The following is a 16,366-nucleotide window of genomic DNA, read 5'->3' on the forward strand; positions in this document are numbered from 1 at the left end:
ATGCGTTTTGTTCTTTACTAGCATGGTTGAGCCTACATGTTGGTTTGAGAGTTATTGTTGTTGTAGGCGACTACCGTTTGGAGATTCCCACATTGGTTACACTATTGGAGTGAACGCTACAAACACCATCAGAATAGTGAGATTACATAGAGCTTGTATCGGTTAGCTGGGGTTCTGTCATTCCCTTAGTGTGAAAATATAATATGCGAAATATGTGCCAAAAACGAACATAGCTAGTAAACAAATGGTGCATCACAGCAGTCTTGCCTTCATAAAGATAGATAGGAAGAGGAGAAGGTTTCATGCCGTTGGATAATGACGGCTGTAATAAAGAGATGGCTTTTCTTTTCATTGTCTGAAAATATATGCAACATTTTAAGGAACTTGAACATAAACCACATCCAACATTGTTAAGTGTCTTCGACATAAAGAAGTTATTTTGCACAATGTCCTCGAGAACCCGCTGAACAACTTAACGATGAATGCAACATTCTCAGAACGTGTGGGAATGTTCTGAGCCGGAACACAACCAAACAGGAAGAATCATACGTGGAACGGTGCCGTACGTTCTCAGAAGAACCTTCTTCTTTGCTTTAGTTTGCTGGGGATCCACCAGCCTAGCATCTTCCATTCTATCTCTTAGTCTCTCTTTCCCAGTCTCTCTCTCTCACGCCATCCCATCTCATGTCATCTCCTGGTTCTCCTCCCCTGAAAGCAGGCGGAGAAAGACAAAGAGAAAGGTGTCGGAGGACATCCCTGCCTCACCCCTCAGATCCTCTGGCACATGTGAAGCCTGGACTTGGAGGAGGAGGTGGCGTCCTTCAGACCTTGCAGGAGAGGCCCTTGGCACAGTCGCAGCGTTGGAAGATCTCCAGGCCGTGGGAGCCTTTCTTCCTCTGCTTGGTGCACACCTCGCCCTGCCGCAGCACCGGCTTGCAGATCTTGGTCCAGAAGTGGCGGGCAGCAGTAGCCCTCGGAGGCAGTCCGACGAGCGCAGGCATGGGTCGCCCTCGTGTCCTGGTCAAGGGAGGGAGAGACAGGAGTGTTAGCATGGACTAGTATGAGTGAAGATGCAGGGTGCACATGCAAAACATAGGCCTTTTCTTACTTTTCAGTACTTTCCAGTACTTTTCAGTATGTATATATACTCTAATCTTTTTACTGCATGTACTAGTATAGAATACCATTATCATTCCTTATTTAGGCAACTGCGGTCATGCGGGGAAGGCCCTCGGACTCAGGCCAGCTATCTATCAAGGGCTTGAATTAGAGCCCAGGGGGCCCCCATTGATGGGTGGAGCAACTCGCGGCCCCACCCCCATCAAAGTTGCCCATCCCTGTTCTAGACTATTGAATGTATGTGTGGTTTGGAGCAAGGTTTTCCAAACTCGGTCCTGTGCCCCATAAACCCTAAACCCATCAATATGTAGAGAGTAATCATGCTTTTACATGTGAAATGTACATTACACTCTACAGGAAAACCCCCCCAACTACTAAGCTATAGGAAATGCACAATCATTACCCATTATCCTTGTTTTGACTTCCATAGGAAAGAGCTGAAACATACCCCTAGCTTTCTTCTCATCTCAATTCAAATTGCATTACAGGGCTATTATATTAGTGGACTGGAATGTACTTAGACCCTTGTAAAATTAGAGTGAACCTCTTTCCTGATTTATCAACTAAATCAACCCATTTCGGGTAGAACTTGATATTCTTGGCAGGAGGTTTATATTACTCTTTCAAAGGATGTAATTAGTACAACAAATATTTATGATACATTATTTAGTCATGCAAGTTTTCTGTGAAACAACCCCTTGCCAGAGGGCCTTTCTTCACACCAGCCGTCCTGTAACACGACAAAACCTCCGTTTTTGTAAGGGGCTTGTTACGAAATGAAGTTCCAATCAACAGCATGGAAGTTCCCACTCAGTGCTCAGCCTTAATGGAATGTTTAATATGTTGTGTTGCTCTCTCGCCTATCCCTCCAAATGAACATTTTAGGGACACTGCATAAAGTCACTGCAATTGAGTTGTAGAGGCGAAGGAGAGCAGAGTAAGACGCAAATTAAAAAAGTGAATAGGCCTAGCGTTTCCTCAAAACGACCTCAAATACTGCACCCTTTTATACTGGCTCTTTAGCATTGCGGCTAACATTTCTCCAGAGGGCAATCATTGCACCGCCATTAAGGTGTCTCATTAGAGGTAGGACTTTATTGACAACAACACTGCTTACACAAAGTGTAGGGCTATTCACTTGTTGAGTCAGGCTAAAACGAATGCCAAAGGGGACTCAATAATAACTCCAGTTATTATTACTACTACGAACCTCGCCAACTCTACATCTGTGGTTTCATGAATGTATGTGAGACAGCGTGGTGCTGTCAGTGAGAGTGTTTGTGTGCCTGGTTTATGTAGGTGCTACGGGGGAACAGCAAGGGGCCACTGTGGTTTGGTTTCCTCAGCCAGGGCCCCATGCTGAGTCGTGGTCTCCCAGGTTTGCTGCTGATATACGGAAGCTAGCGGGTAATTATCGCGGTCGTTTGCGGACTGGCGTCTCTTTAACTCCGTGTGACTACAGACAAGTAACAGAGAACAGGGACAACAGAGATGTGGGCGCCTTGGACCAGGATCAGCGTGAGATATTGAGATTTCAAAACAGGAAAAGACAACAGAGATCCCTTCATATTTACATATGACTGTATATCTTCTCCCAGGCTAGGCCGAGAGGCGGTCTTCAGACCTGGGTTCAAGTAGTATCAAATATCTTTCAAATACAATAGCTGTGCTTGTCTGAGCTTGCCTGGTGCAATGGAACCAATGGAGTAGTTCCAAAAGTACAAACCCCACCCATCTCTCCAGGCTCTCCAGGCAATCTCAATCGAACGCTCAAAGCATTTTTAAGCAGATTTCAAATACTATTTAAACCCTGGCCTGTTTACAGGGTATAACACGGAGGTGAAATCAGATCTAAATCTGTACCTTTAACAGAGTGTTTGGCCTGCGCTGCTTTCCCACTCTTCTTCCAGTCGGCGCGCTATCCTTGGTGGAGAGCTTGTTGTGGTCATCCAAGGCTGAGATGTGAGGGTGAGAGGACGCTCTCCGAGATAGGGACGCAGATATCTACATTGATACGGCCAGCGGAGAGAGAGAAGTTAGATGTGAGCACAACCACCATATAATAAGGATTGATTGATATCATTGCAGCTAAAGACAAGACAGGGTTTGAAAGATCCAGTGTCATATGCCGTCTTCCATATGAATTTCTATTCAGGTTGGTCAACGACAGTTGGCATTAGGACACAAACCAAGATGTTTAACTTGTGTTATTAGGAGATCATATTGCCATTACAGCTTCCTGTGACTAGCACATGCGGTTATCATTAATGTCTATTGCAGTTCATCTCAGACAACACAGAGCAGAGAGAGGAGCATTCAGTGCTGACCTATGGGTAGAAAGCATGTGTTCAATATGGTTTGAATGTAATTGCTCCTCATTGAACTTCTCTGTGCTACATAGATGACAGAGACGTAGTGTGCTAAATCGAACCCTTAAAAAACAATGTGTTGTGCTGATATGCGTTCACTTCACACCCGACTTAAGATATGCTGACTTATGAGAGATAAGAGGGGTCAGTCAAGACAACGATACAGTTGCTGCAGCGGTTGCGGGGCAGCACATGGCGTCTCTATGGCAACGCTTCTTCCTCCGTCGGCAGGTGAGACAGCGGGAGGGTGCTTTGCTGAGGGCTGTGGCAGTAGCTTCCTACAGTGCACTCTTATCGTTGCTGCATGGGTACACCTGTAGAGGTCAAAACAGACACATTCAGAATCATGAATAATGATCACATGTATGTATCAATTAGGGTCTTGTTAACCCATATGGGCTGGGCTCTAATAATAATCAATCAACTCATAATATTGGGGTTTTTGTGACTGTTAGCCAAACATCTTAGCGGTCTGAAACCTCTGGACGAGGTCGCTAGGTGTTGGACTAAGCTCGTTAATACGGTTACATACAGTCAGTAGTTTGGGAACAGTGACACTGAGGTTCAACGCAGGCTAACTAGCGACAAACCGTCACCCATAACTTTGCCGTTTTTTTATAATTGCATCATAAAAACATAATGTCTTGTCGGTAATGGTTACCAGACATGACGGAAAACGTTTTTGGTTCCACTTACAGTCATATAAATCCAACTCCTAGACTCCACTACTTCTCCTAACCGTCACTAATTTCCCTGTCTCCCATGGTATTTTTATGTGACGGCTTTAAAAAGTCCAACTGAAATTGCTCAAGACAGTAAGCAGATTAGCAGAGTATGTTCTGTCTGAATTCCTTCTGAAGAACCAGACCTTTTTCCAACGCTGGAAAACAGGCCATGGACTAGAGAGAGAGAGAAGGGGGACAAATGCTTCCTCTATCTCAGCTTCTACGTGCCAACCTACGGCCAGGAATATGTTCAGATATTCCAAACAATGGAGCCATTACCACATCCCCAACCAAGAAAAACACAAGTCAAGGTTCACTCTATATCGAGAGTGCTTTTAGAAGCCTAAATAGATCAATGAAGCAGTCATTGGATAACAGAACCCCCTGGCTATGGAGTTAGTTCGTTTTTGTGACCAACTGTTTTCTAATTGGGTACCTGGGGATTTGAAAGGCAAGTATTTGGCATCCAAGGTTCTTTTCTTCTTTTTCCATCTCTCATAAGTGTTCTATTTAGGCAATAGGATGCCATTTCAGACAGAGCCTTAGACATAGGCCATAGTCTGGGTGAAGCTATGGCAACATGATAACAATTCAATGTGGGATTCCTTCAGTCCTCAGCCACCAACCGGGTCTGCTGAACACATTGATTTAGGTGAACCGAGATGACCGAGGTAGAACCGCAGGTGTCCACAGTCCACACGACAGCCATAATGAAAGGGCCCAGCTTACTTTTTCCACAACAAGTGCATGCAGCAATACACAACCATGGTATAGACGTTGCTTATGGGAGGGCAAACGAGTTCAAATTAAATAATATCATGAGTCAGATGAAATAGTGTTGTGAGAGTGTTTTGAACATGTAGAGTGAGAGGGGATACTGTACTGTATACAGGTAACTCATCCTTGGAGAAGGTCCAGAGTCGGTCGATGAGGCTAGTTTCAGTCTTTCGCGGGCGGTCTGGCCACTTCAACACCAGCCACTAGACAACATGCATTAGTGTCCACTTTGTATGAGCTAGCACAATACCAACCCCAGAAATGCACAACAATGACAACAGACACTAGCCACAAACAGCCTATTTAGGTTTTCTCCATCCAATGTTAGATTTGACGTAATAGCAACGTGTTTGGACTGCTCTACATCGGGCTGGTGCTGTACTGACAGACCTGCGTCAGAACTGACCACCATTGCAGAGCGTTGGATAATAAACATGGGAATACTAGAACAGAACATGATGCAAATAAAATCATTACAGTCACAATAATGAACTGTACGCCGGAGGATTAGGATTCTGAAGGGTTACGTCACCATAACAGAACTTGTTTTTAAATCAAAATGTACACCACATATTCGAAAGGGCTCTCAAAAAACAGAATATCTCAATATCTTCAGATCAGATGTTATTTTAAACCCATGTGCTTAAAGAAACTGAACGGGCTTAGAGGTATATGGAGCTTGTGTGAGCAATGTGGAGTTTGTCACATTGAAAACACATGGAGAACCGAATAAACGTCCGTCCAGCAATACAACGGAAATAAGAGAAAATAGAACAATAATCACTTGCAGCACAGTGATATCCTAAATGGTGCCACAGTTGTTATTGAAGCTAAGGTCAACATTTTCTGTTTGGAACGACTTGCTTTCCAAGACTTATCAAGACATTGCCAAGAATGTATTATTGCTTAATAACCATTAAGCAATAATACGTTCTGGAACGCTGTTATTAAGCAAAAATACGTACTTGGAAATGTCTTGATAAGTCTTGGAAAAGCAAGACCTTCCAAACATAAAAGGCTGACCTTAACTTCATGTTTCTGAACTGGTATTGTGCCCAGTTTCGTAATCACCTGCAGTGAAGCAAGGCGAATGTAATGTAGCACTAACACAGTATTTGACATGCTAGTCTATGTCCACCGTGACATCGTCATAGCCAAGCGTTTCAGTTCATGTTCATGTTCTCAAGTTCAGTGGTATCAATTTAGGCCTGTGGCTGCCCATAACCTAATGTAGCAGGCATAAAAGAAAACGCCTGAGCGGAGTTCTCCAGCGGAAAAGGAAGCTAGGTTGAATTAGCTGTATCCCTGAAAACTGGATGCATCCGGTTGTTGGCAACTCTGCTAAGGCTGCCCATGGACAATTAACTAACCCTAAGAGAAGTAGAAAACAGACTTGGTTAACCGCACAATGCTCTGAAGCATTGACCATTGAGATCAACAAAGCACCACAGGTTAAGAGTGTAGCTAGTTTTTTGATGTTGGAAAATAGCCTGTTATCTTGAAATATGAAGACAAATATCTTGGCCCTACAGTACCCTATACTGTCTCTCAGATTTTTATCAGGTGGTTCCTGGCTAAGCAGTCTAGGATTGATTTGAACATCTTGGAGAAAAATCTGGCCTTAATGGCCATGTACTGTTATAATCTCCACCCGGCACAGCCAGAAGGGGACTGGCCACCCCTCAGAGCCTGGTTCCTCTCTAGGTTTCTTCCTAGGTTTCTGCCTTCTAGGGAGTTTTTCCTAGCCACCGTGCTTCTACATCTGCATTGCTTGCTGTTTGGGGTTTTAGGCTGGGTTTTCTGTATAAGCACTTTGTGACATCTACTGATGTAAAAGGTGCTTTATAAATAAAAATGTGATTGATTGATTGATTACAGTGGAGCTGTAGGAAGGGCCTCCTCCTTTCCCTCCCCCCCTCACTATCCTCCCCTTCCTCCCCTCACCTCTTCCATCAAGCCTCCATCCTTTCACAGGAGCCCTTTGAAACCCAATGATACAAGACCTGGTGTAATAATCTTGGCGATAATCTCACTTTATCTTGCCGTGTTTCAAAACACCCTCATTCACGCCACGTCCTCTGAGGGGAGGCGGTGGTTTCGTTGGATGCGTCTCATTTGATCACGACTCCACTAGCTCACTTTATTGGTCGCCGCCACTCCCACTCCCCTATATTCCCTAGACGCATCTCACATGAAAGCAAGAGGCTATCCCTGTTAGAGGAAGTGGGCTGTGCACCTCTCTGGGCATGCAGGCTAGACCATAAAGAGGGAGACAGACGCGGAGCGAGAGGGAAGCCCCCGGCTCCCCAGTCCGTCTCATGCCTGCTCTTATGCTGGCATAAATGGCCTGGGCTTTGAAAAGTAAATGGAGGGAGGGAGGGAGGGAGGGAGGGAGGGAGGGAGGGAGGGAGGGAGGGAGGGAGGGAGGGAGGGAGGGAGGGAGGGGGGAGGGAGGGAGGGAGGGAGGGAGGGAGGGAGGGAGGGAGGGAGGGAGGGAGGGAGCAATCTCCACAGGATACATGAGTCTTTGAACCTGTCCCTTACTCTGTATTTGCCCGTATTTACCCAGCATCAGTCATTCCTAAGGACTGATATCATAATATGATAGGAGTGTAACACATGTTCATAACCCCACAACACACAGTTAGTGGAGTGTTGTTTACCTCAAGTCTAGTCAAGGCAGATGAGGCAGCTACTTCAGTGCAACTGTGACACATAAGATTCTGTCATTTAGCCAACTGTCAAAATGTATATTCAAACCGTTCAAACATCAAAAGCCTGGTTTGAGAGGCGAGCTCTGCTCACTATTCACTTAAGAAGATTAAAAGAAGGGCGTTATAACAGTAATACACACACACACACACACATATATATATACACACACACTGTTTAGAGAACTTGGAGGGCGATTGAACTTGACCTTGGATAATCAAGCATGGAAACCTGAAACTGTGAATGGTAATCATGGTCAGCAGCACTGAGCCTCACCGAATCAAATAAACTATGTCACCAAGTAAACAAACGTCTCTGCCCTGAAAGGAGAGACGGTCTTACAGTATCAGATAACAAAGGGACAGCATAAAACACATACGGGTCATAGGAATGTTAAGAATACAACCTTGGCTCTTTCATCACTCAAAACAGGGTCTTTGATGGGTTAAATCATGGATTCTATAGGTCTGTGACTCTGGTGACATAGTCTCCATATAGACTACACCAGAGCCATGTGCTGTATTTAGAGAGTTGGGTCAACTTGGAACATTTGAATATTGTTCTAATTCTAGACATTCAGTTACATAGAATTGTTTAAATATTCCCCATGTACTGTTAATGGAGTGTTAACATGATCATGCCATAGACTGAGTATACCAAACATTAGAAACACCTTTTGCCCTCAGAACAGCCTCAATTAGTGGGGGCATGGGGCACTACAAGGTGTCGAAAACGTTCCACAGGGATGCTGGGCCCATGTTGACTCCAATCCTTCCCAAAGTTGTGTCAAGTTGGCTGGATGTCCTTTGGGTGGTGGACCATTCTTGATACACACGGGAAACTGTTGAGCATTAAAAACCCAGCAGCGTTGCCGTTTTGACTAAAACCGTGCGCCTGGCACTTACTACCATACTCTGTTCAAAGGCACTTAAATATTTTGTCTGCCCATTCACCCTCTGAATGGCACATATAACAATCCATGTCTCAATTGTCTCAAGGCTTAAAAATCCTTCTTTAACCTGTCTCCTCCCCTTCATCTGCACTGATTGAAGTGGATTTAACAAGTGACATCAATAAGGATCATAGCTTTCACCTGGATTCACCTGGTCATGAAAAGAGCAGGTGTTCTTAATGTTTTGTACACTCAGCATAGAATGTTGAAGTGTCATGGAAATGTATCAGTAATGCAGAAACCTCAATGTCCTAACTCTTTAAATACATGGCTCTGGGTTACACTCAGCCTTTCTCATACACTCAGGGATTGAGAAGAGAGAACCATATTGGCCCTACACCAGCGATCAAAAGAGGGCACATGACTGAGCCGGAAACCCCAGTCAGAGCTGGGTCTAGTCAGAGCTGGGTCTACTGTAGCTCAGTGAGGTGTTAGCCTGTGGATAGAGAGGGGGTCTGTGTCTCCTGACTCTCATTAACAGGTCTAAGTACAGAGGGAAGTGAACTGAATTCCCCTCAGGATACTCTGTTGGCCTTTTAGGGCCCCCGATATCCATTATGGCCCATCTGGGGCCCACACTCGCCCCCCAGGGCCTGCTGACTGGAGGGATGTGAGACAGCCAGGAGACCCCCTCCGGGCCCCCTGACTGGAGGGTGTCAGGACAGCCAGGAGACCCGCCGGACCCCCTGACTGGAGTGGTGTGAGACAGCCAGGAGACCCGCCGGACCCCCTGACTGGAGTGGTGTGAGACAGCCAGGAGACCCGCCTGGCCCCCTGACTGGGAGGGGTGTGAGACAGCCAGGAGATCCGCCAGACCCCCCTGAACTGGAGGGGGTGTGAGACAGCCAGGAGACCCGCTTGGGCCCCCTGACTGGGAGGGGATGTGAGACAGCCAGGAGACCTGCTGGGACCCCTGACTGGAGGGGGTGTGAGACAGCCAGGAGACTCCGCTTGGCCCCCTGACTGGAGGGGGTATGAGACAGCCAGGAGACCTGCTGGGCCCCTTGACTGGAGGGGTGTGAGACAGCCAGGAGACCTGCTGGGCCCCCCTGACTGGAGGGGATGTGAGACAGCCAGGAGACTCCGCTTGGCCCCCTGACTGGAGGGGTATGAGACAGCCAGGAGACCTGCTGGGCCCCCTTGACTGGAGGGGTGTGAGACAGCCAGGAGACCTGCTTGGCCCCCCTGACTGGAGGGGTGTGAGACAGCCAGGAGACCTGCTTGGCCCCCCTGACTGGAGGGGGTGTGAGACAGCCAGGAGACCGCTGGGCCCCCCTGACTGGAGGGGTGTGAGACAGCCAGGAGACCCGCTTGGACCCCCTGACTGGAGGGGGTGTGAGACAGCCAGGAGACTCCGCTGGACCCCCCTGACTGGGAGGGGTGGTGAGACAGCCAGGAGACCCGCTTGGCCCCCCTGACTGGAGGGGGTATGAGACAGCCAGGGAGACCTGCTGGGCCCCTGAGACGGAGGAGACGGAGCCTTGACGGCGGCTAGCCTAGCGCTAACAAGCAGTCACACCTCGGCCTGAGAGTGTTTCCCCCTCTCAGATCGTTAAGATCACTAAACAGTTACTTAACCCTGGAGGGGGTAGGGAGGGGTGCTGGGCGGGGCGAGAGGGGGAAGAGAGGGAAGAGAGGGGACGTAGCTCCCAACTTTTACGAGGAGCCTAAGCGATCGGTCCTGGCTTGTTAAAATAATCTCTGTGTTGAATTAAATACCGTTTTAAGACTAGTTAAAACTGTATGGATGTCCAGGCGCTGGTAGGAAACAGCCAACCACTGTTACTGTACGCATGCCTCCACTTCCGCTTGTGGGTTCAGAGGTTAGGGCGGTGAACGTTCCTGCCATACCATCCATCTGTACTGGTTCTCTAACTTACTGGGAACCAGTGGCCACCCAGGAGCATTGGTTCTTAACATCTACCAGTCAAGAGGATATTTTACTTTGGGTTACTTTGGTTTGGTTTCACTCCAAGTCCATTGAATGTGAGGGGAATAGAGGATGAAGCCACACACAGCTTGACTTAATTGTAATGATTGAATCACTTGGGACAGTCACAACCTGACCTTGAGGTTGGAGCGCAAAGTGATTCATGTGACTTTTATAGTCAGTGAGAGCAGAGAGCAGCAAAGTCAGTGCAAAACTTTTTCAACAGCCGAGGGAAACAAAAGCAAATTAGGCTGTCATGGTACTTCCTATATAGATCCACCAATATCTTTGACATGTTGGATAGAGCCCAACTTTACTAATCTGACAGTTTAAACACCAAATTACTCCCCGGTTTCCTGCAGGCTTCTCTGGGTGGCCGACGTGCTCCCCTCCCCCGACTCCCGTCCCTAATTTGTGACTTTTGAAAGCGAGCCAGTGTGGGTGATTTATTGAGAGCTTATGTTGTAATCTTTCGCATATCCTTTTAATGTCGGAGAGTTGAAGGCCCTGAAGGAATACATTTCAACAGCTTGAATAATGCTGTATAAAACATGGACACCTCCCTTTGAGGAGGTCTGCTGTTGGAGGAATCTGAGGGAGAAATGTGGGAAAGTGACTAAATGGATGTGATGGTGAATTAGGCGAAACTCTCTCAAACTGTTAAGTTTAGAAATGTTATAAGTGGACGATCACTCATGTCCTGATCCACTGCCTCTATGGAGGAAGGTGTAATATTCTGCCAACGCTTCATCACGAATTATAACAACCTCAACATTATGCCAACGTCTTATAAATCTACAGGGTAGAGAAAGCCAAGGTTCAGCCAGAAGAGATTGGTTATAATGTTTGAGGTTTCACACCACCGCTTTCCACTGATGCCCCCCCCACGCAGCTCTGACCCAACCCATGTCTCTGACCCACCCCATGTCTCTGACCCACCCCCATGTCTCTGACCACCGCATGTCTCTGACCCACCCCATGTCTCTGACCCACAGCATGTCTCTGACCCACCCCATGTCTCTGACCCACCCCATGTCTCTGACCCACCCCATGTCTCTGACCCACTCCATGTCTCTGACCCACCCCCATGTCTCTGACCCACCCCATGTCTCTGACCCACCCCATGTCTCTGACTCCACCCCATGTCTCTGACCCACAGCATGCTCTCTGACCCACCCCATGTCTCTGACCCACCCCATGTCTCTGACGCACCCCATGTCTCTGACCCACCCCATGTCTCTGAGCCACAGCATGTCTCTGACCCACCCCATGTCTCTGACCCACAGCATGTCTCTGACCCACCGCATGTCTCTGACCCACCCCATGTCTCTGACCCACCCCATGTCTCTGACCCACCGCATGTCTCTGAACCACTCCATGTCTCTGACCCACCCCATGTCTCTGACCCACCCCATGCTCTCTGACCCACAGCATGTCTCTGACCCCCGCATGTCTCGACCCACCCCATGTCTCTGACCCATAGCATGTCTCTGACCCACCCCATGTCTCTGACCCACAGCATGTCTCTGACCCACCCCATGTCTCTGACCCACAGCATGTCTCTGACCCACCGCATGTCTCTGACCCACCCCATGTCTCTGACCCACCCCCATGTCTCTGACCCACCGCATGTCTCTGACCCACTCCATGTCTCTGACCCACCCCATGTCTCTGACCCACCGCATGTCTCTGACCCACACCCCAGTCTCTGACCCACCGCATGTCCTGACCCACCCCATGTCTCTGACTCCACAGCATGTCACTGACCCACCCCATGTCTCTGACCCACAGCATGTCTCTGACCCACCGCATGTCTCTGACCCACCCCATGTCTCTGACCCACCGCATGTCTCTGACCCACCCCATGTCTCTGACCCACAGCATGTCACTGACCCACCCATGTCTCTGGCCCACAGCATGTCTCTGACCCACCGCATGTCTCTGACCCACCCCATGTCTCTGACCCACCCCATGTCTCTGACCCACCGCATGTCTCTGACCCACCCCCATGTCTCTGACCCACCCCATGTCTCTGACCCACCCCATGTCTCGACCCACTCATGTCTCTGACCCACCCCATGTCTCTGACCCACAGCATGTCTCTGACCCACCGCATGTCTCTGACCCACTCCATGTCTCTGACCCACCCCATGTCTCTGACCCACAGCATGTCTCTGACCCACCGCATGTCTCTGACCCACCCCATGTCTCTGACCCACCCCATGTCTCTGACCCACTCCATGTCTCTGACCCACCCCATGTCTCTGACCCACCCCATGTCTCTGACCCACCCCATGTCTCTGACCCACCCCATGTCTCTGACCCACAGCATATATCTGACCCACCCCATGTCTCTGACCCACCCCATGTCTCTGACCCACCCCATGTCTCTGACCCACACAGCTCTGACCCACCCCATGTCTCTACCCGGCAGGCACCCTGATCACCGGATAAGTGTTGGTTAACCTACAGATCAATTGGTGCAAATCAAAATCAAGACAGGTTCACTTCAGTCAGGCCATTCTCTATAGAGTAAATAGTTCATTATGAGTATACAAGCTAAAAAAGTTAGTGAGGACCTTCTGTCGCAAAACAAAGCAATCACCATGACCCACTATTTGCATGGTTGATTGCTCAGTATCATCCACACTATAAGAAAAGCTCCTATAAGCCATCACAAATCCATGCCACACGTTGTAATTAAAAGCCCATGAAGACTTCAAGGTTCATTATCTTTGATTTACATCATAAACAAACCACTTCAGATGCCACACAGCAGGTCAATAGAGTTTGCCAGTGGCCCATGGATCAGGTGTCTGGCTGTTGTTGAGTGTTGGCTGTACTGTTACAAGCCTGGAAACCATTCTAGCAGCCAGGAGAGACAGGGAGACACACCACCTCCCATTGAAACCATTAGCGCCATCTTCAATTGGATGTGCTGCTAAATGTGCCATGGCACTCTTATAACAGTACGGTGGTGGTCTCCACACACACACACACACACATACAACCACACACACACACTCATCCCCAGTGGTCCATTCTATCCAAACCACTCCAGTTTATTGGAATGGCAAGGTTGTAAGCAGACATTTAAACAGAGGTCTGGCACAGCTCTGGTGGCTGGAAAGGTTCCCACTCTGCAGAAGAGGCCGAAGCAATTCCCTTTAATCCTCACTGTCTGAGTGGTAGGATCTCAGAACAGTGCTCTCAGCATTAGAGAGCAGCTCCCACACTACAGTGTCCACACACACACACACACACACACACACACACACACACACACAGCTCCCCACATAGGCTACAGACAGGCATATCCACTGGTATCATTACAAGTGACATTCTGGAGACCTATATAAGCCTACTGCAGACACACGTCCAAGCCAAAGCTAAACTGTAGTCATCCAGTAGTTACACTGGTATAAACACTTTGATTGTAAAAAGACAGAGAGAATCAGCTGTTTCTTCTCTGTCTGAGTTGGAGAAAAAAAATGTTTAATTTTTTATTTTTATGCTGGTTTAAATGTATAGCAAGGGAAAACAGAAATGTGGCGCCATCTACTGCTCAAGAAGATGCCAGAAATCACATAAGCAGTACTGCCTTCTACATTTGATAACAAAAAACAAAAAAAAGATCTAAACTAATTTGGTCAACTTTCATATTAATTTACTTCATAACATTTTCATAAATGGTATCATGAGAATAAGTCAAAATTCAAATCAAATCAAATCAAATGTATTTATAGAAGCCCTTTTACATCAACAGATGTCACAAAAGTGCTTATACAGAAACCCAGCCTAAAAACCCAAAAAAGCAAGCAATGCAGATGTAGAAGCACGGTGGATAGGAAAAACTCCCTAGAAAGGCAGGACCTAGGAAGAAACCTAGAGAGGAACCAGGCTCTGAGTGGTGGTCAGTCCTCTCTGGCTGTGCCAGGTGGAGATTATAAGAGTACATGGCCATTAAGGCCAGATCGTTCTTCAAGATTTTCAAACATTCAAAGATGATCAGCAGGGTCAAATAATAATCACAGTGGTTGTAGAGGTCACAGTGGTTGTAGAGGGTGCAACAGGTCAGCACCTCAGAAGTAAATGTCAGTTGGCTTTTCATAGCTGAGCATCCAGAGGTCGAGACAGCAGGTGCAGTAGAGAGAGAGAGAGAGAGAGGGAGAGAGAGAGAGAGAGAGAGAGAGAGAGAGAGAGAGAGAGAGAGAGAGAGACTATTTATATATGTAGCTTATTTATTTCAATTCACCTACAAAATATGAACACCTTATATAGCCTAAACGTACAGTATGGCAAGTGATATCTAGTTCCAATAAAACAATCGGATGACTAATTACCCAGAATGCTTTTTTACAATTCACACATGAACCAAACTATAGTGTAGCTCTTTACCCCGAGGTACTAGGCCTATGCAGCCAGCCAGGCTAATTCCCCCACTGTGTTGAAACAGCAGGAACTGATAACACTTGGAGTGCATATTAAGTGGTTCGGTAAGAGTATCCTTCACACTCAGCCCACAGTTCAGTCTAATAATTCCAGAAAGCGTCTGGAGCGGTTTAATGACATTAAGAACCAGACAGAAAAGTATCGCCGGTGTTAACTTACTTTCTCTCACATTTCTGCTGCTCATGTTAATGATTTACCGTGGAAGCGTGTTGGACCCGACAGTGGCGTCAAGGTCTGAGATGCAATTAAGGTTTATGAGGGGTCCAATCCCTGTAATTTCCGATAACGATTCACACGTGAGATAAGTTTTTATGCACAGGGGCTGATACCGCTATTTTAGTTATTGTCAAAAAACTTCCATGGGCAGTTGGGCACCACACGCAATGTTTGGGGGCATGCACAAAGCAAATACGCATGTATTGGAACAGTTGCAACCAGCCATATAAATGCAAAACGGTGACATCTAAAATACTTATACCAATACGATTATTCAAAACATGAAAAGGGATGTCAAAACAGTAAATATTTCAGAAATTATTACCAATGTCCTCGCCAAAAAGTGTTACAAAAATGCATAACTACATTAATATAGTGTAAATCAAAATAGAAAGATGAGATTACCTGCGCAAGGATGTTGCCTTTCTTGGTGATCCGGGGTTGGAGGGTAGCTGAACGGTTCGTGGCCGGCGTGGGCTCTCCCAACCCAGTGGCTTTGATGGAGTTTGGCTTGGAGCGCTCTGCTCTTTGCGACTCTCCCATCCTCAAAGCGGCGACAAGCAGCGCGAAAACACACCAGCATCTATTCCGAGTCAGGACGAGCATCCTTGGGAAACAATTGTTTTGAAATGTCGACAAAAAAATATAAACAGATTCGAATAGAATAACGCGGGTGACCCGGACTTCGCCAATTACGCATAAAGGTATCACAGAAACGCGCGTCTGTTACACTGTGTCCATGTGTAGTTGACCGCTTCGAATAAAGTCAGGAACGGTAAGTGTTCTCTTTTCAACAAATCAGAAAAGGAAACGGGTTATTGCCATCGACAAAAATGTCACTTTTATGACAACACCAATAGCTCAATCTAAAAATCAAACTCAAAATGATGAGCCTTAATGGATAAAAAAAATCGCTGACGCTCACAAGGTCATGGTGAAACTTGACAAGCGACTTCCAATCTGTCTCTCTGGCAGTAAGTGAGTGCTTAGTTCGGCAGCCTGGTATTTTATGATCTCGGATACTTTCTTTTATAGGATTCTAATGGGTTTGCTTCCTCCGCCCCCATTCAGAACTGACAAAGACTGAAACCGATCTGTACGTGCGCGCTGCGCA

General features: G+C 47.1%; 1 pseudogene; it reads right to left on the minus strand.

The window, feature by feature from the left end:
• Window positions 1-653: 653 nt before the first annotated feature.
• LOC123492594 lies at window positions 654-15,965 on the minus strand (annotated as a pseudogene).
• Window positions 15,966-16,366: the final 401 nt, after the last annotated feature.

Source organism: Coregonus clupeaformis, chromosome 1, assembly GCF_020615455.1.
Source record: "Coregonus clupeaformis isolate EN_2021a chromosome 1, ASM2061545v1, whole genome shotgun sequence".
NCBI classification, from domain to species: Eukaryota; Metazoa; Chordata; class Actinopteri; order Salmoniformes; family Salmonidae; genus Coregonus; species Coregonus clupeaformis.